The sequence below is a fragment of the Oncorhynchus kisutch genome, linkage group LG15 (assembly GCF_002021735.2).
Source record: "Oncorhynchus kisutch isolate 150728-3 linkage group LG15, Okis_V2, whole genome shotgun sequence".
Lineage (NCBI taxonomy): Eukaryota > Metazoa > Chordata > Actinopteri > Salmoniformes > Salmonidae > Oncorhynchus > Oncorhynchus kisutch.
This window is the reverse complement of record NC_034188.2, coordinates 40,049,758-40,074,040: the sequence shown is the minus strand read 5'-3', so window position 1 is coordinate 40,074,040 and position 24,283 is coordinate 40,049,758. Positions and strand designations below refer to the sequence as shown.

The following is a 24,283-nucleotide window of genomic DNA, read 5'->3' as shown; positions in this document are numbered from 1 at the left end:
TGGCAATCCACACAGAGACAGGCAGGTATTGGAGGGCCTTGTTTGAGATTCTCTTGTCTTAATTTTGAGCTAATAACATTGTACTGGTCTGCTCTGTACGTAATACTGAGTTGGAGTTCAATTTTAGGATGTAAACTCTTGTGTAACAATAGTTGTTTATCTGGTCCGTCAAAGATGGCGGGTGGGTGAGAGTGAGAGTGAGACTTCACTTCAAAGCCGGAAAGCCTCACGGCATAGGTAACACAATCTGCAGCTAGTGTTGACATTGGTAGTGACAACCTCAAACTGACCACTCAGAAGTGATACAGTCTGTCCTGACCTCCCACTGAACCCAAAAAGAGTTAGACGTTTTGTAAACACAAAAATGTAAGCTCACAACACATAGTACCACAGCTGTTTGAAAAGCTTACATCTACATTGGAATTGTTATGTCTGGTTAAATATCCCAAAGCAACATCGTTATTTAAAAAATAAAAAATAATAATTAGGCATAATCAGGTTTTATTTTATTCATGCTTATAATAAACCAAAGCAAAAATTATAGTTGAAATATAGGACAGCAATATGTTCAGCAAATGTTAGTGTCAGTTTTCCAAAGTTAGAGATCTAGGAGATAACTCACTACCTACCTGAACTCTATAATATGTCATCAAGCATTACAATAAACATGCATAGATGCACTGATGAGGTATGCAGTAGCCTGTGCAGTAAAAGTATGCTGTTTCGGGCTTGTCGGCAATCTAGTTTACTGACCTAAAATGCTGCTCATGTGTCAGTACCTGCACTCACCATAATCTGACTCACGACGACATCAAATTGTGCCCGACTTATTGTGACAACAATTATCAAGACTGAAATGTAGACGCCATGCAGTCGTAACATTCAGGGTAAAGCATAGCCAGGAGGGGAGGAGATCCAGTGGGTTTTGGAGTCAGGGGGATATAGTGATATTAGGGCTTTAGAAACAGACACTCAATGGAGGTCAGATGTTTGCTGTGCTATCACCCTCCTATTCTGCCAGCCCTAAACCCAGCTGACATGGTATGAATATGGTGCATGAATTCCCATTCCTCGGGCGGATGTAAACAGTCCCTTAGGCCCAGTGGTAAACAAAAGAGCCGTGTCTCTTACTGTGTGACTCCAAGAGGTAGTAGAGCAAGGGGAGGGGGCTTCAATTACATAGTTGCATAATAAGACCGGTAGAACTCCATGCAAGTGGGAGACTAGATACTGTAACAGTACGGTAGGGTTCCCCATCCGCTACTTCTGTACTAGCCTGGGCAGCCACTAGTGGGCTTTATGGATGGATCTCCACTATAGTCTGGGCTTGATCCACACAAGTCCCCCGGCGAACGGTTCATACATAAAACATTCTCCAATCAGGCTGGATTTCATGGCGAGAAGGCAACAACAAAAAAACAAGGAAAATATGGCTACTTTCACTGTGAAACACCATTTTCCAACACCATGCTAGTGTGGCTAATGCCTAGGAATGTTAGCCTTCTTGCCATTAAATCTAGTTAGGGAGGAAATCGAAGCCATTTCCAGCCTGAGTGGAGAATGTTTTATGTAAGACCCGGGTCACCGGGGGACACGAGTGTATTACCGGCTGTGCACATCAAGCCCAGACGACAGTGGAGATCCATAAAGCGGCTGCCCAGGCTACTTCTCTGCCGGCTAAACTCGGAACTCCATGTGCTTCTGATTCATCTGATGGCTGACACCTACTCTGGGTCTGATATCACTTGACTCGAGACAGGGGTTGCTCCTTTTGATTTCAAAAGATCTGAAGGAATATAATAAATCAGTGATGGGAAAACACAGCAATGCAGGTCTCTTTTGAGAGTGAGATGATACCCGACCGACCCTATGGTATTAACTTAATTGTGTAAGCCCAAGCAATGTTTTTTACACAAACAAATGTTCTGAAATCTCATCCGAACACTCAGGCGTGTTTCACAGTTTGTTCCACGTACTGGAAAACTTCCTTTGCTGTCTCCCAGAGGACTTAAGACTCCTTTGATGTGACAAGGCGGAGGAGGTATTTGGACAACCTGTTGTGTCTTTGAGATGGATGGGATCCCCTGTGGGTATCGACCTCACTATTTTCAGAGGCGAAGGAAAATGTTTTATGGAGGCATAGATTAGAAGCGCTTGTAAAGGAAAACATTCCAGTGAATTACTCGCCTGATGACTAACCTTTCCTTCGACCTGAGGACTAGGCATCTAGGAGAGGTTTATGAACGTGTCGGTCTGATAAGTGAATGAGTGAGTGTATGTGAGTGCGCTTGTGTATCGGGAGGCACTAATGACGAGCAGCTCTGGAAGGAGAGTGAGAGAGAGAGATGGACGTGGATGGGATCCAAGCTCGGGCTCAGTGAATAGAATCGTCTAATCCTCCTCCATCAATGGCAGCGCAGCTCACATTTGCCTTCTGATTAGGTTTCCCACCCACGCCACTTCTCTCCGTCGCCGTAACTCTATCTGTGGTAGCGTGGGGGAGCCAGCTAGCATCTCACCACCTCCGAGCCTGAGTGGTGGATTTTACCGCAGCAGCATCTATATTCTCTATATCAGCCTTTGAGTGGAGATAAAGAAGAAAGTAGAAAAACCTTGCTTGATAAATATTTCATTGGAGTTTTCCCAGAGGTAGCCCATTTTGCTTAGGACGGGTGTGCAGCATCAACTGATTAGATAGATACCCACTGGGCACAGAAGTCAGTTCAAAGTCTAGTTTTGATTTACATTTGGTTGTCAACTAACGTGAATTCAACATAAAATAAATAAACAAATTCGCCATGTCATTGGACTTAGGTTCAAAGTAAATGACTTTACTTTGATGGCTTTTTGCAATTCCAATTAGTTTCCACGTTGATTCAACGTCACTACATAGATTTTGGGGTTTAAATGACATGGAAACAATGTTGATTCAACCAGTTTTGCCCAGTAAGTAGGCTCTAACGAACAAAGAGCTCCTATAGGCTTCTACTGCATCCATATCTTTGCCTGTATTAAACAGGATATCCTGCCTGCAGCACACCCTGCAAGAATGTAGCAAGTGGGCAACTTCAGGGGTTGAGTTAACTGGGCTAATTCAAGTTCAGGTTTATTACTTTTCCTAAGAGGAAAAGAGGAAACAGAACTGATGTATGGGTGAGATTTTCATACACTGCCCATCATTGACAGATTTATATGGAAGTACTTCCATATATACGTTGATAACAGGCTACCTTCAGACGAGTCTTGTGAGGCATGTGGGCGTCCTAGTGCAAAACAACCGACATGTAGGCCTATGTGTTCGTGAGAGTCTCACCTTTCGATGGTGGGTGAAATTAGTGTGTAGCCCAAACTGTTTGGACAGATTGGAGGTTGTCAGATTGGCAGTTCCGACTTCAGACAAGTACCATGACACTTGTGGGTATCGTAGAGCAAAACGGAAAACACAATCTTGTCCGTAACAGTCTCATCTTTCCATAAAGGAGTCATATTAGTTTGTAGTTGGATGCTACAGAAATTTTCTTGGGATGTCTCCTTGTCTGACAAACACCGCTGTAGCTCTGCCACCTTCTACCACAGATGAGGAAGGTTAACATTGGCAGATTTTTTTATTTTAAATGTAACCTTCATTGAACAAGACAAGAACAAATTCTTATTTACAATGACAGGCTACCCCTGCCAAACCGGGACGACGCTGGGCCAATTGTGCGCCACCCTAAGGGACTCCCAATCACAGCCGGATGTGATGCAGCCTGCACTCGAGCCAGGTACTGCAGTGACGACTCTTGCGCTGAGATGCAGTGCCTTAGACCACTGCACCACTCTCGGGAGCCCGATGGATGCAGGATATTGAGACGCAGCCCATCCCAAAATGATATCTCTTGCTTAAACAGAAATATTTGTATATTATGCTATTTAGATGTCCATGGGGGCACGAACATTGAATCTAGGGATTAACGAGATACTGTCCAATGCAGGGGTGGGTAACTCCAGTCCTCCAGAGCCTGATTGGTCTCACACTTTTCTCCATCCCTAGCAAACACAGCTGATTAATCAAATTGCATTCTAAACTGAAGATCCTGATTAGGTGATTATTGGAGTCAGGTGTGTTAGCTGGGGTTGGGGCAAAAGGATTGGAATTGCCCACCCCTGGTCTAATGGTACCAATAGAGGATGACGACGCCATCTAAACTATAATCATAACTTTTTTTTAAATATATATACATACCAGATAGGTGCAGTGAAATGCATTGTTTTACAGGGTCAGCTATAGTACTACGGCACCCCTGGAGCAAATTAGGGTTAAGTGCCTTTCTCAAGGACAGATTTTTCAACTTGACGGCTCGGTTAATCAAACCAGCAACCTTTCGATTTCTTGCCCAATGCTCCAACCACTACGCAACCTCCCACCCTACATCTCTCCAAACACCCACAGTGTGATGCTAATCCTCAGTCTTAGCCCCCTGGGTGTCCATGCAAAACAGTCTTAGCCCCCTGGGTGTCCATGCAAAACAGTCTTAGCCCCCTGGGTGTCCATGTAAAAAAGTCTTAGCCCAGCCCAGCACAGCACTTTAATTGATTTGAGTGAACGTCTAAGCCCACGCACTGGGACGCACAATACATGTACCCAGTTCAGTGGCGCATCTCTGAAGATGATCTGAATCTGAGCCTGGGTTGGTGATGCACAAAGAATGACCTAAACGCTCATTCATAATCAGTCTTTCTCATTTAAATGAACTGCAATAACCATGGGGAGTGTCCACAAAATGGACTCCGAATATCACCCAACTGTGAACCATAAGGTGAGTGAACCTTGTAATTATGCACTTTGGAATGCAAGGCACTGGATCGACACAGTATTATCTTTATCATCATGATGACTGCTGTAGGATATTTTGAGGGATTTACCTATAGCAGTAGTTTTTATACCATTGAAATCCTTGGGCGGGTCATTGTATGTTTTTTGGTTTTTTTTCGGGATGGAAAAGCGCTTTCAATGTACACTTAAACGACTAAAACCAGATATAGAGTATGTACAAAAGATAATGGACATTTATCTTTTTTAATAATATGATCTTTGAGAACTAACATTCACCGAAATAAAAGCTAGGCAAGGCAGTCAGGGAGAATTGAAAATGAATTTAGATTTTGCTATTATGTTTGAGCAAAATAACACAGCATTAGCCATGGCAAAATGCAAAGAATTGCAGGAAATGTGCTTTAAAACTGCAACATTTTCTCTCAGCTGCATGGGGAAATGTGTATAATTGCAGGGAATTGGGGGCCAATATGGGGGCCTCTAAAATATTATCTTAAATTCAACCAAGCTGACGGGCAGACCGCACCCCCGTCACACCCCTTCCATGCCCCCTGCCACACCTACCACCTAAGCCCCTTTAAGATCCAGAAGAAACCCTGTATAGTCTAAATTATAACGAGGAGAGTAGCAAAAATGAAAGTGAAACACATGGTAGTCTGTGGTAGTTTCTGCAGTCCAGAATGTTATACGATTCCTATTCAACCTAGTATTAGTGCAGCATGCCATTTTTGCCACTATGCAACCATTTCGGGTCTTGGCCACCGAAATGAGGAGATAATCCAAAATCTGTTATTCTGTAGCCGCTCAACTGAGCAGAGTATAACAGAAGAGGCAGGAGGCAGACACAGATATAAAGAAAATGCATCGCTTCATCAATGTCTCAGAGAAGCGTACCCAGGTAAAGTGTGTGAGAGAGAGAGGACATATTATGTGTCTGTTTGGGTGAGAGGCAGGGAGAGAAAGAGAGCGAGAGGAAGATCGAGAGCGAGAGAGAGAGAGTCTGTTAAGTCAAGCCCCATGCACTCATTCTTCCATCACTCACATTTACCCATGAAGGCACTGTGACTGATGAGACCTTGGGTTGGAATGAAAAAAATACTAATCAATGGGCAAAAAAAAAGCCAGTCGCACCGTCAAAATACGAATATTACCCCAGCTTAGGGGGACATCCATATAACAGGCTTACTGGTGGAAACGGTATAAAACTGCATATCTTTGAGATACATTTCCAAGGTATTGTTCAACTCACTCGACCCCTCCCTGCTTGTAAGGCAGAGTAGAATGCAATGTGATTTTCTGGGTCAGGGATGGCATTGACAAACATCTGCGTTTTCCCGAACAAAGCTACTGTGTCTGTGGAAAGGCAGAGCCTAGTTCAGGGAAGTAAGCACAACCTGACGAGTGTTGAATGGGGAACATCTTGGCAGGGACTGTCACAAAATGGGATTTTATTTGAAGTCTGGTGTGAGCTAATTTGATCTTGTTCTTGATACCATGCCTTGTTTTGAGTTGTTTTGACTGACGTCACATCTATGATAATATGACAAAAAATTCACTAGCTTCCTAACCAACAACTGAAACAAAGCATTTCAGAGACGGTGCTCATTTTGCAAATGTATTTATGTTTTCAATAAACATTGGAGAAGAATGTTGTCACCAATCTTAGCCAATTGCTCTAAAGTTGAGCACTTGTCCGTTTTGTTGCTTAACAACAAACCCCATCTATTAGGCATTAATGAAATAATACATAACAAAGGCTATATACAGTATTACATGTTTTTAATTAGCCTACAACATAAACATTTATAAACGCATAGGTTATCCTGCAGTAGTAAATACTGATTGCTTATTGCGGTAGTTATGAACTATGAATTCCATTCGTTTTTTTCCAACAGGACAATGATCCAAAAGACACCTCCAGGATGTACAAGGGCTATTCGACCACGAAGGAGAGTGATGGAGTGCTGCATCAGATGACCTGACTTCCAAATGATAGTCTCACTAAGCGCAAACCAGATGGGATGGCATATCGCTGCAGAATGCTGTGGTAGCCATGCTGGTTAAGTGTGCCTTGAATTATAAAGAAACCACTGACAGTGTCACCAGCAACGCACCCCCACACCATCACACCTCCTCCTCCATGCTTCACGGTGGGAACCACAGATGCAGAGATCATCCGTTCACCTACTCTGCGTCTAACAAAGACACAGCGGTTGAACCAAAAATCTCAAATTTGGACTAATCAGACCAAAGGACAGATTTCCATTGGTCTAATGTCCATGGCTTGTGTTTCTTGGCCCAAACAAGGTCTCTTCTTATTATCGGTGTCCTTTAGTAGTGGTTTCTATGCAGCAATTCGACCATGATGGCCTGATTCACGCAGTCTCCTCCGAACAGTTGATGTTGAGATGTGTCCGTTACTTGAACTCTGTGAAGCACTTATTTGGGCTGCAATTTCTGAGGCTGGTATCTTTAATGAACGTATCCTCTGCAGCAGAGGTAACTCTGGGTCTTCCTTTCCTGTGGTGGTCCTTATGAGAGCCAGTTTCATCATAGCACATGAAGAAACTTTCAAAGCTCTTGACATTTTCTGGATTGACTGACATTCATGTCTTTGTATTATTATAATTTTTTTAGTGGGTAGATCAGCTTTAATATTGTAGATAGATTGTAGCTTCCATCAATGTAATTGTCTATATATATATATATATTTATATATACTGTATATACATACCCTTAATATATATATATATATATATATATATATATATATATATATATATATATATATATATATATATACATATACACACACACATCATTAAAATATATTTTCCTTTATCATTCCCCATAAACCCTACCACCTCTCCCCTAATTGGAGTAAACAAATAAACAATAACACTTAGGCTTCTACTGGTTAGTCGAGGTAATGGAGGTAATGTGTACATGTAGGTAGAGTTATTAAAGTGACTATGTATAGATAATAACAAAGAGTAGCAGCGGCGTAAAAGAGGGGTTTGGGGTGGGGGCAAGGAAAATAGTCTGGGAAGCCTTTTGATTAGATGTTCAGGAGTCTTATGGCTTGGGGGTAGAAGCTGTTTAGAAGCCTCTTGGACCCAGACTTGGCGCTCCGGTACCGCTTGCCATGTGGTAGCAGAGAGAAGAGTCTATGACTAGGGTGGCTGGAGTCCTTGACCATTTTTAGGTCATTCCTCTGACACCGCCTGGTATAGAGATCCTGGATGGCAGGAAGCTTGGCCCCAGTGATGCAGTGCCTTGCAGTCGGAGGCCGAGCAGTTGCCATGCCAGGTAGTGTTGCAACCATGCTCTAGATGGTGCTGCTGTAGAAACTTTTGAGGATCTGAGGACCCATGCAAATTTTTTCAGTCTCCTGAGGGGGAATAGGTTTTGTCGTGCCATCTTCACGACTGTCTTGGTGTGCTTGGACCATGTTAGTTTGTTGGTGATGTGGACACCAAGGAACTTGAAGCTCTCAACCTGCTTCACTACAGCCCAGTCGATGAGAATGGGGGCGTGCTCAGCCTACTTTTCCTGAAGACCACAATCATCTCCTTTGTCTTGATCATGTTGAGGAAGAGGTTGTTGTCCTGGCACCACACAATTTTTCTAGGCGCACTGGTGCTCCTAAATTTAAATTCCCGGGCGCAGCTAAATATTTAGACGCAAAATGCGAACAAAATGGTCACACCGTAAAGCCCTCATAGATCCAGTCGCTAGGGAGAACAGAATTCATCTTGACAAACAGAGCCAACGGGTCTGTCTGAGGAAGAGAGCGAGATGGAGAGAAAGTCTTGTCTTTCAGGACGTGCATCACAGGAGGTTGGCGGCACCTTAATTGGGGAGGACGGACCTGTGGTAATGGCTGGAGTGAAGTCAGTGGAATGGTATCAAATATTTGATGCCATTCTATGTGCTCTGTTCCAGCCATTATTGTGAGGCGTCCTTCCCTCAGCAGCCTTCACTGACGTGCATCCATAGTGGAGTGCTAATAAAAAAGGTATTAAGTGGTTTATAAGGTAATAACCGACTGGAAGAAACTTAACGCACATATTTCAATTAGAAAGCTGGGAGACAAGGCAAATTAGTTTAAGATGAAGCTATATTTCAATTGCTGTTTTTATTAGACAGATACAAGTGTAGGATCTTATTTTGAGCCCGTTTTCTACAGCAGAAAAATGATCCTGCAGCAACGGGAAATGTGCATTATTATGTGGATTATAATAGACATTTTTGTATGGGTTGATACATTTTTCGTTAGTGCAAATCAAGTCTGAGTTTCCAAAGTGGACAAACTTTAGAAGCCTTTTTCAAACTCAAATACACTCCACGTTTGCATTTCCTGTTGTAGCAGTGGATCAGGAGTGCATATGTGAACCTGCAAGCAAACAGAGATGTTAGCGAGGCAGTTGAGGCTCTTGTGTGAAGCTGAAGGCAAACAGAGGTCTTGTCAAGGCAGCTGAGGCTCTTGTGTGAAGCTGCAAGCAAACCAAGGTCATATCGAGGCAGCTGCAGGCAAACAGAGGTCTTATCGAGGCAGCTGAGGTTATTGTGTGAAGCTGCAGGCAAACAGAGGTCTTATTGTGGCAGCTGAGGATCTTGTGTGAAGCTGCAGGCAAACCAAGGTCATATCGAGGCAGCTGCAGGCAAACAGAGGTCTTATAGAGGCAACTGAGCCTCTTGTATGAAGCTGCAGGCAAACAGAGGTCTTATCGAGGCAGCTGAGGCTCTTGTGTGAAGCTGCAGGCAAACAGAGGTCTTATCGAGGCAGCTGAGGCTCTTTTGTGAAGCTGCAGGCAAATAGAGGTGTTATAGAGGCAGCTGATGCTCTTGGCTGCATCTGCCAAGTCCACACTAATACTGTCTCAACTAATACTGTCCATGTGCCAACACAGAGTATTACTCAGGCATACAAACACAAACACGTAGGCATGGTTAAGCATACACACGTACAGTACGTACAGTATGAAAGCACATCAGAGAGAACTCAAAGAGATAGGAAACATGGACGAGTTGAGAAAAACACACAAATACAGACAAACAGAGACAGGCAAGCACGTATACACAGTAAGATGTTAGAATGAATGCAGAGGCCATAAAGTTACTAGTTGGCAAGACTGAAAGCAAGGCACATACACATCTTTTCACCATGCAGATGCATTCATGCATACGGTATCTAAAGCAGGGGTTCTCAAACGTTTTGGGGCTGAGGACGCCTTTTGTGATAGCAAATTCAGTAGGGACCCCCTCATAATCAGAACAGAACTCGAGTGAGATTAAAAAAAATATCATACAAGGAGTTGTACTATGACTTCGGCAGGGCATGGACAGGCGAACCAAGTCCCGGGCCCTGGGAAGGAACATTTTAAAAGTCCTGTCTCTCGTCATCGGAGAGAAAATGTGTCCGTTTCCAGCTAATTTCCTGTCATTCAAAAAAGAAATCCATGACACAGAGAGAAAAATGTGAAGTTTTAAAGCTTAAGTTAGAGTGCATTTATTTATTTTAAATATTGAAATTAAAAAATTATAATTGGTGGACTAATAGCCATGTTTCCCAGGGTTAAGAACATAAACAATATTACATTTGATTGTCTTTTATAGTCTAAACCTATTCCCCGGATTCCTTGGCCAAAATTAGTTTAACCTGTTGTTGTTAGTCATTTTCCTTAAACACATTTTCCTTAAACACAAGAGGGACATATTTCTTCCACATAGCTCATCAAAATGGCTCGTCTTGTTGGGGCTTTGGCGATAAAGACAATGTTTTCCTTCGTGTTTTTCTCCTCGTTGATTTGAGTCTTTTCACCCCAAGGCAGCATCATAGACATCATTTCCACTTGTTTACATCCTTATTAAGAATGATCATTATTATTCCCTGTGGCGGGCGGAAAGAAGAGTAACAGGCCACATAGAACAGAGCTCGGAAAAGGGGAATGGTTTCAGTCTCATTTTCGTTTTGGGGTTATGGCCTCCTGATTGCTGCCTCTTTGTTTGCTGCATGATTCACTCAAAGCACTTAAGTAAAAACCCAAGGGAGAGAAATTGTCATGGAGAACTGGATGAAATGACCATAAAATGTGTCAAACTAGCATGAGCTCATTGTTACACTACATAGGGATTGTGGGAGGTGGGAAACCTTCACTCCCAGTGGCTAACTGGTAGTTTATATAAAACACACTTGAGAACTGTGGTTAGCCCAACTGCGAATTGGCTCACACAAAAGAGTTAAAGCGGAAAGGTCATCTGAATCAGTATCCCACTAATTAGATATATAATAATATATATTTTTTTTCTTCTGGGGGGGGGGGGGGGATCTCCATTAGCTCTTGCGAAAGCAGAAGCTACACTTCCTGGGGTCCACACAAAACATGAATTATGACATAATGCAGAACATTAATAGACAAGAACAGCTCAAGGACAGCTAGGCTAACGGTTGTAAAGCAGTGGGTGGCTGAGGATTGGCTATGCACGTCAGAGGTGCAGGTAGACACAATCCCTGATTAACATCGGTTTGCAGGAGCTAAACCAGTGTCACGGCGACAATGAAGGACAGACAACTCTAACTACAGAGGGTGGGTGCCTATTGATCAGAGAAGGAAACCTAAATCCACCCCACACACTGTCAATAAAACAGATGGACCTGTGTCATGTGTTGTTCGCTATCGGGAGCACGGGTCTTAAACATGCGGCACATGGGCAATTTTCAGTCCGCCATCTGATTTAAAGTGGACCCTTCTTATGGTCCCCTCAGTAGGCTAACCTTTTTGATTATTTGACATTCTATGTTGGGGAAAAACTACTCACATGCAAAGAGGCACTGCACTCAGTGTCTGTGTGAAAATGTAATTGAAGGATAATTAGGGTGCGCCCTAAACCAATTAGCATTAGCATTGGTTTTCGAGAGATAATTGATATATCCCTGACACCAACCAATCCCAGTCCTCAAGAGCTAAATTACACACTCTTAACCTCACTTCTTCATTGTGACACAGACCATCAGTGGTACATTTAACTGAGGGCCCCCTGTCTCTTAAACGTAGTAAGGCTAAAAGGATACTCTGAAGTAGCACTGAAGCTGATGCCACGCAGAGTGGGTCGTCCGAGTAGTCATCTCAGGCGTTGGCAGGTTGACCCTTACTGCAGCACATCTGCAATTACAACTCACCATGTCCCCAGTGCCAGCTCCCAGAGGGCACGGCTGCGCCCGCCAATGAAGCTGAACTAAAGGATGGAGAGGATGCATGACTTGCCGTCCATTCACCAGGACAGTGGCTTGCCTGCCTGCTCGGCTTCCCAGGGCTGACCCATATATGACGTGCCCGAGCGAGACATGGCCGCAACCGCCGCTTCATGATGTGGCAGCGCTCTCTCTATTTGTCTCTCCCACACGCTCTCCCTTTTTCATTCTTTCTCCCTCTCCTTTTCTTCGCTGCTTCTCTTGATCTTTATATTGTTCTCCCTCTTTTCTCTCTAAGGGACGCCATGTTTGTCTTCCTGTTTGGATCTTTGACTGTTTCGTTTCCTCTCGCTCTGTGGATTTCCTGCTTTTCACCCTCTGTTTTCTCTGTGGTTCTCTCTCGGTCTTTTCATCACAGTCCCTTCTTTCTTTGGCAGATTGAACCTATGCCGATTGAAGCGACGTTGGTGGCATTGTGCGAATAGCATTACCTGAAAGGCTCAAAGTCCCAGGACATCTCAATGCCATATCTCGTATCATATGTTCCATCCTCGCTCTGCCAATACGCCAGCCTAGTGTTTGGTAAGGCGAGCTTCAATTAATGAGACACAGCGCTTGCCTCTTGGATCAGAATTACCGGAAATACCTTATGTTCTTTAATCAATTTGTGGCACCCCGTTGAAGAGCACATACAGATTTGCAGGCATACTTAACGATCATTCACTTTACAGAGGAAGAAAAGTGGGCAATTAGGAGTCTTTCAGCACTCTGAACTCTCAGAATTCTTTGTCTTGCGGCTCGGGCGAAATCCCATCCTAAGTTATGTGAAGGAAAGTAGCTCCACTAAAATTAAGCATTTCATTCAGCAGTAGTGATATGGCTTCCATCCCCTTGGCAGAATCGAGTTCCTGCAGGGTTCTTTATTACTGCACTAATGTGGAACACCATGCAAAGGTATTTTTCTGGGGGGGGGGTTGCAAATGCAACCATCACAAAGGGGGGGGGCATGAGCTCATATGACAGAATTAATCTTGGATTCTCTAGCGTCGGCTTAAAGTCGAGGAGAAATTCATGTGTAGGCCTAGTTAGTTATAAACTGCACGGAAGAGAAGAGCTCTGACTTCAAACTGCTTTGAAAAGTTGAGAGCCGTCTCAACAAGTTGTGTCTGCAAAAAGGAGTGGATTTTGTTTCCAGCGTTATTTCGGAACATGAGGAGGAAATTCACTCAACCTTCATCTGTAATCTTTAAGAGCGTTATTTCATTTGAATGGGAGGAGTGACGGAGAGTTGATTTCAGGCAATATTGTAGCTCATGCATATCAAATGTTGGCAGACTGTGCACATGAATCTATTCTATATTGCTGCTGGCCTCAAGACAGTGCGACATGGTTAAGCTATAAGACGTTGTGGTGAGAGAAACGACAGCCTGGCAGAACAGGATTAACGGTTATAGGTTAGCATACATCTTCAATTCTTCATCGGATAATGCTTTATCCCAACGGACACAAATGACACAATATCATTACATAAAACGGCATAAATGGTACACTCGTATAAATTAACAGAAAGGAATCACTTGCTTCAAATAATCAAAACAGTACTGTGGTAGCTATGGTGATGGGGAAACCAAAGAGAAGAGCAAAGGTAGGGGTTTTGGCATTTGCTTCGTGTAGTAGGAACAAAATACGGTATATTCAGAAAGTATTCAGTATTCACTTTTTCCACATTTTGTTATGTTACAGCCTTATTCTAAAATAGATTAAATACAAATATGTACTCATCAATCTACACACATTACCTCTTAATGACAATACGACATTTTTGCAAATGTATAAAAAAACAAAACAGAAATAGCTTACTTACATAAGTATTCAGACCCTTTGCAATGAGACTTGAAATTGAGCTCAGGTGCATCCTGTGTCCATTGACCATCCTTGAGATGTTTCTACAAGCTTGATTGGAGTCCACCTGTGGTCAATTAAATTGATTGGACATGATTTGGAAAGGCCCAAACATATCTATATAAGGTCCCACAGTTGACAGTACATGTCAGTGCAAAAACAAATTGTCGGTAGAGCTCAGAGACAAGATTGTGTCGAGGCACAGATCTTGGGAAGGGTTCCAAAACATTTCTGCAGCATTGAAGGTCCCCAAGAACACAGTGGCCTCCATCATTCTTAAATGGAAGAAGTTTGGAACCACCAAGACTCTTCCTACAGCTGACTTCCCGGCCAAACTAAGCAATCGGGGAAGAAGGGCCTTGGTCAGGGAGGTGAGCAAGAACCCGATGGTCACTCTGACAGAGCTCCATAGTTTCTCTGTGGAGATAGGAAAACCTTCCAGAAGGACAACCATCTCTGCAGCACTCCACCAATCAGGCCTTATAGTAGAGTGGCCAGACGGAATCCACTCCTCAGTAAGAGGCACAAGATAGCCTGCTTGGAGTTTGCCAAAAGGCACCTAAAGACTCTCAGACCAAGAGAAACAAGATTCTCTGGCCTGATGAAACCAATATTCAACTCTTTGGTCTGAATGCCAACCGTCACATCTGGAGGAAACCTGGCACACTCCATACAGTGAAGCATAGTGGTGGCAGCATCATCCTTCGGGGATGTTTTTCATTGGCAGGGACTGGAGACTAGTCAGGATTGAGGGAAAGATGAACGGAGCAAAGTACAGAGCGATCCTTGATAAAAACCTGCTGCAGAGTGCTCAGGACCTCGGACAGGGTCGAAGGACCTGATAACGGCGGCGACGAATAGGGCTGCCGTGCTTCGAGCGCTTAGGACATTTTTTGTGTTATTACATACAGCCGGGAAGAACTTTTGGATACCAGAGTGGTGGTAACTACAAGCATTTCGCTACACCCGCAATAACATCTGCTAAGCACATGTACGTATGTGACAAATAAAATGTCATTTAATTTAATTTGAGGTTCACCATCCAACAGGACAACAATCCTAAGCACACAGCCAAGACAACACAGGAGTGGCTTCGGGACGAGTCTCTGAATGTCTTTGAGTGGCCCAGCCAGAGCCTGGACTTGAACCTAATCGAGCATCACTGGAGAGATCTGAAAATAGCTGTGCAGCAACACTCCCCATCCAACCTGACAGAGCTTGAGAGGATATGCAGAGAAGGATGGGAGAAACTCCCAAATACAGGTGTACCAAGCTTGTAGCGTCATACCCAAGAAGACTCGAGGCTGTAATCGCTGCCAAAGCTGCTTCAACAAAGTACTGAGTAAAGGGTCTGAATACTTATGTAAATGTAATATTTACGTTTTTTTTTTTATACATTTGAAAAAATTATGAAACACTTTTTTTTGCTTTGTCATTGTAGGGTATTGTGTGTAGATTGATGAGGGGGGGGGGGGGGGGGGGGGTGAAATACATTTTAGAATAAGGCTGTAACATAACAAAATGTGGATAAGTCAAGGGGCCTGGATACTTTCCAAATGCATTGTGGTTCCTGCTTGGCTATTATTGATGGTCTGCGACCTCATTTGCAATTCATTTATGTCCAATGCATCATTACAAATAAATGCCATCTGTGCTGTAACACACATAAAGCAAGTAGCTCATGAAAACAAAATGATCACTAATACCTCAATAAAAGTAGAATGAATGTAACGGGCCACCCTTTAGGATAGCTCTTCTGTTTGTGCTATATCCAGAGCCCCCTTAGTATTGAGTTGCCTTTAAATATATCACACAAAGCAGTATGGTCCAGACAAGGTAGTCACAAATCAACTTCATAAGATTTTTTGCCTAGGCCACCCGAAAGAAAACAAATAACTCCAAGCACCTGTCCCAGCCATCGTTGGTGTGTGAGTGACTAATTTCCATGCCTCACACTAGTCTATTTTATATCATTTTGTTATCATTACATTCTTGAGGTTATTTCATCTTTGGCAGTAGGTTATATCAGGATTGCGGTAAAAACGGTGTTATTTTGATATCAACCATGAACAGAGTGAGTTGGCCATAGTTAGCCTAGTCACAACTGTTGCTACACAATGGAGTAGCAAACACTAAACAACCCATAATGATAGGCTCTGAACGACAGAATAATGTTGATCTATTTGTGCTCACTGCTTATATTACATGGTATGCCATTTGAGCCCAATGTACACAATGTCCAGCTAGCTACTCTTTGTCGTACTCTTTGTCAGTCCATTTCAAGACGTTAGCCTATAGCCTACCTCATATGGGCTAAAAGTACATTAAGTCTATAAACAAAGCCTAAATAATTGAAAACATACGAAGGAAATGACTCAATATGGTGCAGGCGAATGCATAGGCCGACTTAGCTATGTGACAGAGTGGCACTTTGCCACAGGCGTTCAGCTGGCATTATGTTAGGCAAGTAAGACCATGCCCATGGCTGTCTTGGAGCATTACCACACTACGGGCACCACAGTCACTACAGTGACATGACTGTGTGTGACAGGCGCTGATACACACCAGGGAAACTGTGTCATACATCCAGCCCACTCACATTTTCACGTCCTGTTACAGTAACAGTGCGGCTGAGCTCTAGACACAGATATGCTTACATGTCATCGGGTTGATAAGCAAGTGATAGGTGTTCTGATTGCATCCCACTCACAAGGAGTGTTATCTGAACGTGAGAAGCAACCAATTGAAATGGACAGGATGTCATGCTCATTTCACTGTGCACCACAGCGGGAATTTGATGTGCAATTTCAGACCCACAATGCAATGCAACTGGAAAAGGGTCCGTGTTCAGTCAGGGAACAAATCGTGATAGACAATGACACATACTCGTGCTCCGTATGTATGGATGAGTCATAGGCTCATATTTATAGCTTACTGTATACCTTTTTCATTAAACAGTGTGTTATAAAAACAGTTTGTACACTTTTAGTTTAGAGTACATAGCAGGGACATTCAGACACAGCCATGTCGTCCTGAGAGGACCCAGCAGAGCTAAGGAGGGAGACCATTGTGATTAGAAGTGACCCCAGATTAATGCCCACTGCTGATGCCATCTGCGACAAGCTGACCAATCCCTGCCCCATCATCCCACTACTGCCTTCCACATCCACAAAAACATAGGCATAAACATATTCATATCATGATGGACATTTCAGACACAGCACATAACTGACATTTCAGACACAGCACATAACTGACATTTCAGACACAGCACATAACTGACATTTCAGACACAGCACATAACTGACATTTCAGACACAGTGCCACTGCAGAAACATGACATAGGCCTTCTATAGTGTGGCGTATCATGGCTAGGGTCTACTAAAATGTAACACTTTCTCCCTTCATGTGTTAAACAAAGAATCCATCGTGTCCATGAAAACAATGTATTTTAGTACTAGATACACTCAATACTGGGATTGAAAGGAGCTGCGTCTCTCAGCGAAGCACCTGCGGCACAGTGGAAATATGAGTTGCTAAAACCACAAAAACGCTGCAGTTGCCTCCAAAACTCTGTCTCAGTTCACCCTTTATAACAAATGAGCGCATGCAGACATACAATGCCTTCAGAAAGTATTCACACCCCTCTAAAAACACAATTTGACATTATGGGTTATTGTGTGTAGATCGGTGACACAAAATCTCAATTGAATCCATTTTAAATTCAGGCTGTAACACAACAACATGTGGGGAAAGTCAAGTGGTGTGAATACTTTCTGAATTGACTGTATGCAAAATTAGGGAAATTAAATACATTGCCTGCCGGTGTGTGTGTGTCTCCCTGGCAACTGTTACCTAGCCTTAACTAATTCCTGCTCCCTCGCCGAATTGCTGTGTCCAGTCCACGGAGTCAATATTACACCTGTCATAGCTACGTCTGGGAGAGGGGATATCAAACATACTTTTCGAATTGTGCCGTTAATGAGAAAACCGTCTATTTGTCACCGAGCACTTTCCGACCAGGATTCGCATGGCTTCAGGTAGCCTAATCCCCCTAGTCTCATACCAAAAGACTCGGAATGACAGTAGAAACGGCATAAGAAGACCTCATTCACATCTTGTCTTAAGTTTTAGAGTGACTTATGTTACAGAACAGTTCTACTAAAATAGGTCAAACGGTTTGAAATGACAGCAAACGGAGGCACCTATAAGGATGACAGAAACTTGACAACATGAATGAGACATTTGCTGTACAGGTTCTGTTGCTGTGTGATTATGTGTGGGTGATGTGCACGGGTATGGCCATATGTGTCAGATAGCACTATGGTTGCATGAGTGGGTAGAAGTGACAGACAAGTTGACAAATGTTGCTAGATTGCTAATAACAGCTCTCACGGGTTGGCGGGTAGTGGAGGAAAGGTGTTATTAACAACAGAATGGTGACATATCGCAGTTCAGCTGTGTGATGTAGGCTACTCCCATAAATCATAACGAAATAATGGATGTTATGGACATAAGCATTATTGTCCATTACAGTGGTCACGGCACCAGTTTGTGATGACGTAACCAAGAGGAAACACTGTGCCATAGACATGATGGTTTAATCTAATGTGTTGGGGATGAGAACACCCTCTAACCACCTCTGCCAGTGTAAGAAGTGTCATTACTTAGGTGTGGTGAGCTCCATCCCAACCACTGCGTAGAATGGCCTGTTTCCGAGTGCGTACATGTAAGTCGGAATATCTTTAATGATAAGAATCAGTATTGAGAAGACAGAATATAAACAGAGCTTGACCAGTCTTGATTTGCCGGCTCTGGGAGGTCAAAGATCTTTACACACGCTAATAGCCTCCAACACAGTGTCTATTGTCCTCGGGTGTGTTCGTGCATTCAATCTGGAATGCCAGAGTGCATTCAGAGCGTTTTGCTCTCGGAGAGTTCAGAGCACACACAAGATGTTCTGGCCGAGGAGTAGGGTTGATCCTAGCGTTCTGACCTAACAACAGTAGTCCGAAGCTAGCAGGCTAATGTTGGCTAGCTTGCTAGCTATTTCAGACACAAATGAGAGAACAACTCACTCTGACCATTTTACTCGCCCTAGCAGAGCTAGTTAGGTTGTTTTTATGTTATCCAGAGCGTTGGTGAACATAACTGTGCATCTGGCAACAATTTAATTACGATTTTTATTTGCCAACGTTTACTGACACCGGCCACATTCAATGGGTTTTGAGCGTTCGTAAATCCGTCAGTTATTCTGCACTGTGGCACACTCAGACGCTAGTGCTCTGTAATCGGAGTAGATAGCCAGACCAAATGTACCAGCTACGTCTATCGACAGTTGTCGCAGTGACATCATGAACATTATATTGAAATAGTTACTTGCATAGTGGAGTCTTTTGTTAAGAAATGTAGCTAGCTAGCTAAACAATGAACCATAATCCCAACTCATAACGTTACTACCCTGCATGAATCTGCAGGTAGCTAAACAACCAGGTTCAATGTTAGCTAGCTAGATAACATTAGGCTATAACTAACAATGCAAATGGCTCTGAGATACAAATAATATTACTACACAGATCCTACACATAACGTTAGCTAGCGAGCCAGCCAACTAATGTTAGCTAGATAGCTAACAGTACACTTTAACTTGAAATGAAAACGACTTTCTGACTAAATTAGAAATGTGTTATATCTGAAAATGTAGCTAGCTTGACTATATTATCCGTATACATGGATGGACGCTTCTCCCTCTCTGTCACGGATGCCATGGTTGCCCTTAGTTTGAAGATGTAATCCAGAGACAGGTGTTTTATACAATAGCCTTCTGTGTGTTCTCTTTTCGACACCCTCTGCATATTTGCAATCAAGCGGCAGAATTTTCTCCATCTCCTTAGGTATCATGCTCTAACTCCACTGGGCATTCAACTGATTTCAAAACTCTGTCCTCCAGAAAGTGGAGAGCAACACCTTTGCTGCTCTACTACGTGATATCTTTCAAAAAAGTTGCGTTAGAAAGGATTACCTACATGTTATAGACAGAAGCGTGCTACAAGGCAGACCAATCCGAACTCATCTCTTGGCATTGCTTGCCCATTATCTCAGCCTGGGAAGGTCCCCAACTTTTTCATGGCTAAACCAACTAGGCTCGTAATTTAACAATGTTATTCGTATTGCAGATGGCATACAAGTTGGTTATTATTAAGGCACATGAAAGTTCACATGTTCCAGAAGGCATTTCTGCCAAAAAATGCATTTTGATAAAAATAAAAGCGTATGTCCAAATGGCTCTCCTGTAAAGTAGAGACGTGCGACATACGCCTGGTTTCACCTAGATCTTGAAGGTGAGTGGTCTCATAAAGACATGGACTGGCTGTAACATAATTCTAGATCTTACAATTTTCTCATGGATTTTGATGCATGTAACCACTGCTAATACACCACACACTGACGCCTCAGGTGCAGCTGCAAACCGGTATTGGACTGAAAGAGCGGCATAAGTCGTCGGACACCCCGGACAGAACAAAGGACATCAAAAAGCAAAAGGCAGCATCGCCAGAGACACGTTAGTTTATAAATGTAAACCAATCCATACATTTTGAAGTGCAGTACTGAATATTGAAAAGTTGAGACTTGTTCCACAGCTTTTAGTGTGTGTACTTTTTTGGCTTTAAAAAAAAAAAAACATTTTGATTATCATTCCAGAGTTGGAGACCATTTGTTAATTAGGCAGAATAACTTATTGTCGCCTGTAATTTCACAGGCTCCGGCCAGTCGGTCAAAATAACTCTCTGCTGAAGAGAAGCAGTGATTTGCGGGTGCAACTGGAGACATGATGTCTGATGTGGAGACAGACCCAGGGGAATCCAACGCATTTTTAATAACCTCCCCTGAGTTTGAGGACCTGATTGTGTCAGCAGACCGGAAAAGGGCCAAGCATGCTTATGGGGAGAAAAGGCGCCGTCAGAACTAAAAACCGGAGCCAGCATGCACATCCAGCGCAGACCTACCCAGAACACCACAGACAGCCTAAACAATTCCTCGGTGTACACATCCCTAAGGAATTAACATGGTCCACACACCCACACAGTTGTGAAGAGGGCACGACAGCACCTCTTCCCCCGCAGGAAGCTGAAAAGATTTGGCATGGGTCAGAAATTGTCAGACTCCAGACACCCAAGCCATAAACTGCTCTCTCTACTACTGCAAGGCAAGCGGTGCCAGTGCACCAAGTTTGGAACCAACAGGACCCTGAACAGCTTCTACCACCAAGCCATAATACTACTAAACAAGACTGCTAAATAGCTAATCAAATGGCTACACGGACAACCTGCATTGACCCTTTTTTGCTCTAACTCTCTTGTACTGACTCTATGGACACACACAGGACACAACACACCTTCACTCACCACATATGCTGCTGCTACTGTCTATTCTCTATCCTCAGTCATTTTGCCCCTATATGTACATAGCTACCTCAATTACCTCGTAACCCTGCACATCGACTTGGTACTGGTACTCCCTGTATACAGCCATGTTATTTTGGACTTGTTATTGTTCGTTATTCACTGTGTATTTACTCCTTATGTCACTTACATTTTATAACTCTGCATTGTTTGTAAAAGGACCTGTATGTAAACATGTCACTGTTAGTCTACACCTGTTTGTGCATCATCTCCCACACATCTATAGTTTGGAAGGGGATCAGCAAGTATGTATTTTGTTTTTTCATTTTCAGACCAATTTGTGTAAATAGCCCTTGGTAAATGTTGGGTCTTTTAAGAAGGACTGGCCTCACCGGTCTTCCCTGACTATTTAAGTCTTAGTGCATCATCATCTATAGCAACAAGTACATTTTTGGATTCAATAAGTAGCTGTTGGTATTGTCTTGCTAGGGCAATTGAATTTAAGTGCTGTCTTTTACCTAGTAGTCTATAAGCTGTCTGATTGCTCAGTACGTGTGACTGCCGTTGTGGACTTGGATAAGTTATAGGCCTACTTGTGTAACAGTCTTGCTCATTTGTAGGCGTGTTGTACTATAGGGAGTGTTTTCTTCAGCTCTGCCAGGCAATCAGCATTCAGTGCTGGGAGGTGTGTCTTCACCTCTACTAGGCATTTAGTGCTAGTACTAAAAGCGTCTGTATTGTTAATTTTTCGGTGTTGTTGCCGAAACAAAGACAATCTGCCGAGTTGTTCGAGGAAGGCTCCCACCACACTCTCACTTGAGTATCTTACCTAGTTATTTTCTGATGATCTCATTTTGCTCTTTTGCAGCTTTGGCAAGTTTGTGTGTTTCCCATCTCAGTTTGCTCCTGGCTGTAACCCTTCCTGATTTAGTGTACCCTGCGCGCACAACCCGTGTGGAATTCCTAGTCTCTGGTAGCGTTTGGAACTCATCTGAGCCTTTTGAGTTCATTGCTCTTCAGTCCGTTGACTTCTTGGCCGTGGCGGCGACATGGTTTTCCCCAGAGAACACTGCTAGTCCAGCTGCTCTCTCGTCATCTAACTATGTGTTCTCTCATAGTCCGAGAGCATCTGGTGGTCGGGATGGTGGCACAGGGCTAGGGCTGGGTGATATGGCCAAAATATTATATCACAGTATTTTTTTTTTAAATGGACGGTAATGATGGTATTTGACATTATTTTTAGTTTTTGAATACTAAAGGTTCTACATTTGCTTTATGAGTAGTGAGTGATCCTAGGGTGGCAACACATACATTCTAAGTGATTTCAATGAGTCTTTCTCCAATCTGATTGTTTTATTTGTTTTATACTGTTCAATTCAACAAATTTCAGCACTTTTATTATTTCTGCATTTCCTGCACTCAATCGCAGTGGTGGAAAAAGTACCCAATTGTCATACTTGAGTAAAAGTAAAGATATGTTAATAGAAAATGACTCAAGTAAAAGTGACAGTCACCCAGTAAAATACTACTTGAGTAAAAGTCTAAAAGTCTCTTTCCAGATTAAATCCTGCAGCTAGTGATGCCCAGCCACCCAACAACCTGCCCACTCGATCCCATCCCCTCCTCCAGACCACTCTCCTCTTGTGTCACAGAGACTCTATGCTCTACCAAAGCTGGACTCTCTCCTCTGTTCTCATTGACAGTCAATTACTCTTCTCCTTCCCTTCCCTTCCATTTTTTTGTTTTGTTATTTTATTACTTTCTTTTTTTGGCAGGGGGTTTGGGAATATTTTTTGGTTTATTTATGCGTAATGTTGTACACTTTACATATTAATTTGTTTATTTATGCGTAATGTTGTACACTTTACACATTTGTTTGTTTATTTATGCGTAATGTTGTACACTTTACATATTTGTTTGTTTATTTATGCGTAATGTTGTACACTTTACATATTTTTTTGTTTATTTATGCGTAATGTTGTACACTTTACATATTTGTTTGTTTATTTATGCGTAATGTTGTACACTTTACATATTTGTTTGTTTATTTATGCGTAATGTTGTACACTTTACATATTTTTTGAAACTTCATTAGATGTTGTATTTTATCATTTGCTTGACTTTTGAACACGTGTTCTTTTTGGGGTTGAGGGGCAATGCAGTGCAAATGTATATGAATAGTTTATTTATTTAACTGATTATGACTTATTTTTTGGGCAATGGTGAGGTGTGAGTGTCAGGATAACTTAATGGCATGTATCAGGCTGGACACATTGGCAGTCTCTAGTATCCACCGAGTGCAGTTAACATCCCATGGTTCCTCTTATCCCACTGTCGGTGGAAAAACTAGCTTTTGTGTGTTCAGAGATAAAACACTTAAGTTCTTCCGACTGGCATGGAAGTGGCTAGATTACTCAGAGGTGTAAGGATAATTAGAAGTCTGAATTAGGGATTTTGGTGCAGTGCACCTACCTGTAGTTCTGTTGCCTCCCACCTGAACTAATTATTTGGCCTCTATTGGTTTCAAATGGGATATTTTGGGAGTTTACAGCCCTGATTGTTGGTTTGGGGGCCGTGGTGCACCAGTAAATGAATCTAGGGGAACAGGTATATCATACATTTTATATGAATGCATTAAGAAATCAGAAATCAAGATGAATTTTTCTTTGAAAATTGTCCACTGCCACACTATGTATGATGATTTACGGTAGTCACAACAGTGTTATGGGGAAGCATTAGGGGCTGGTACAGCCTGTCCCTTCCAATCAAAATAGGCCTGACAGATCGCTGGATTATCATGCTAAATCTCCATGTGTGCATTTTCATGTCCCAGTTAATTGGCAGACATGTGACTGTACAGCTGAGGCTATCTGGTTTCAATTAAGCATAGGATTAATTTGAAATAATAATGAAACCCCCTACAGTAATATGGATGGATGTCTAAAATATATTGCCTAATAGTAATAA

At 42.7% G+C, this 24,283-nt stretch overlaps 1 protein-coding gene across 9 annotated transcripts in view; it reads right to left on the bottom strand.

The window, feature by feature from the left end:
- Positions 1–24,283, bottom strand: part of LOC109905292 (prominin-1-A) — a 112,786-nt gene that overhangs the window by 86,923 nt on the left and 1,580 nt on the right. The window lies entirely within an intron of this gene.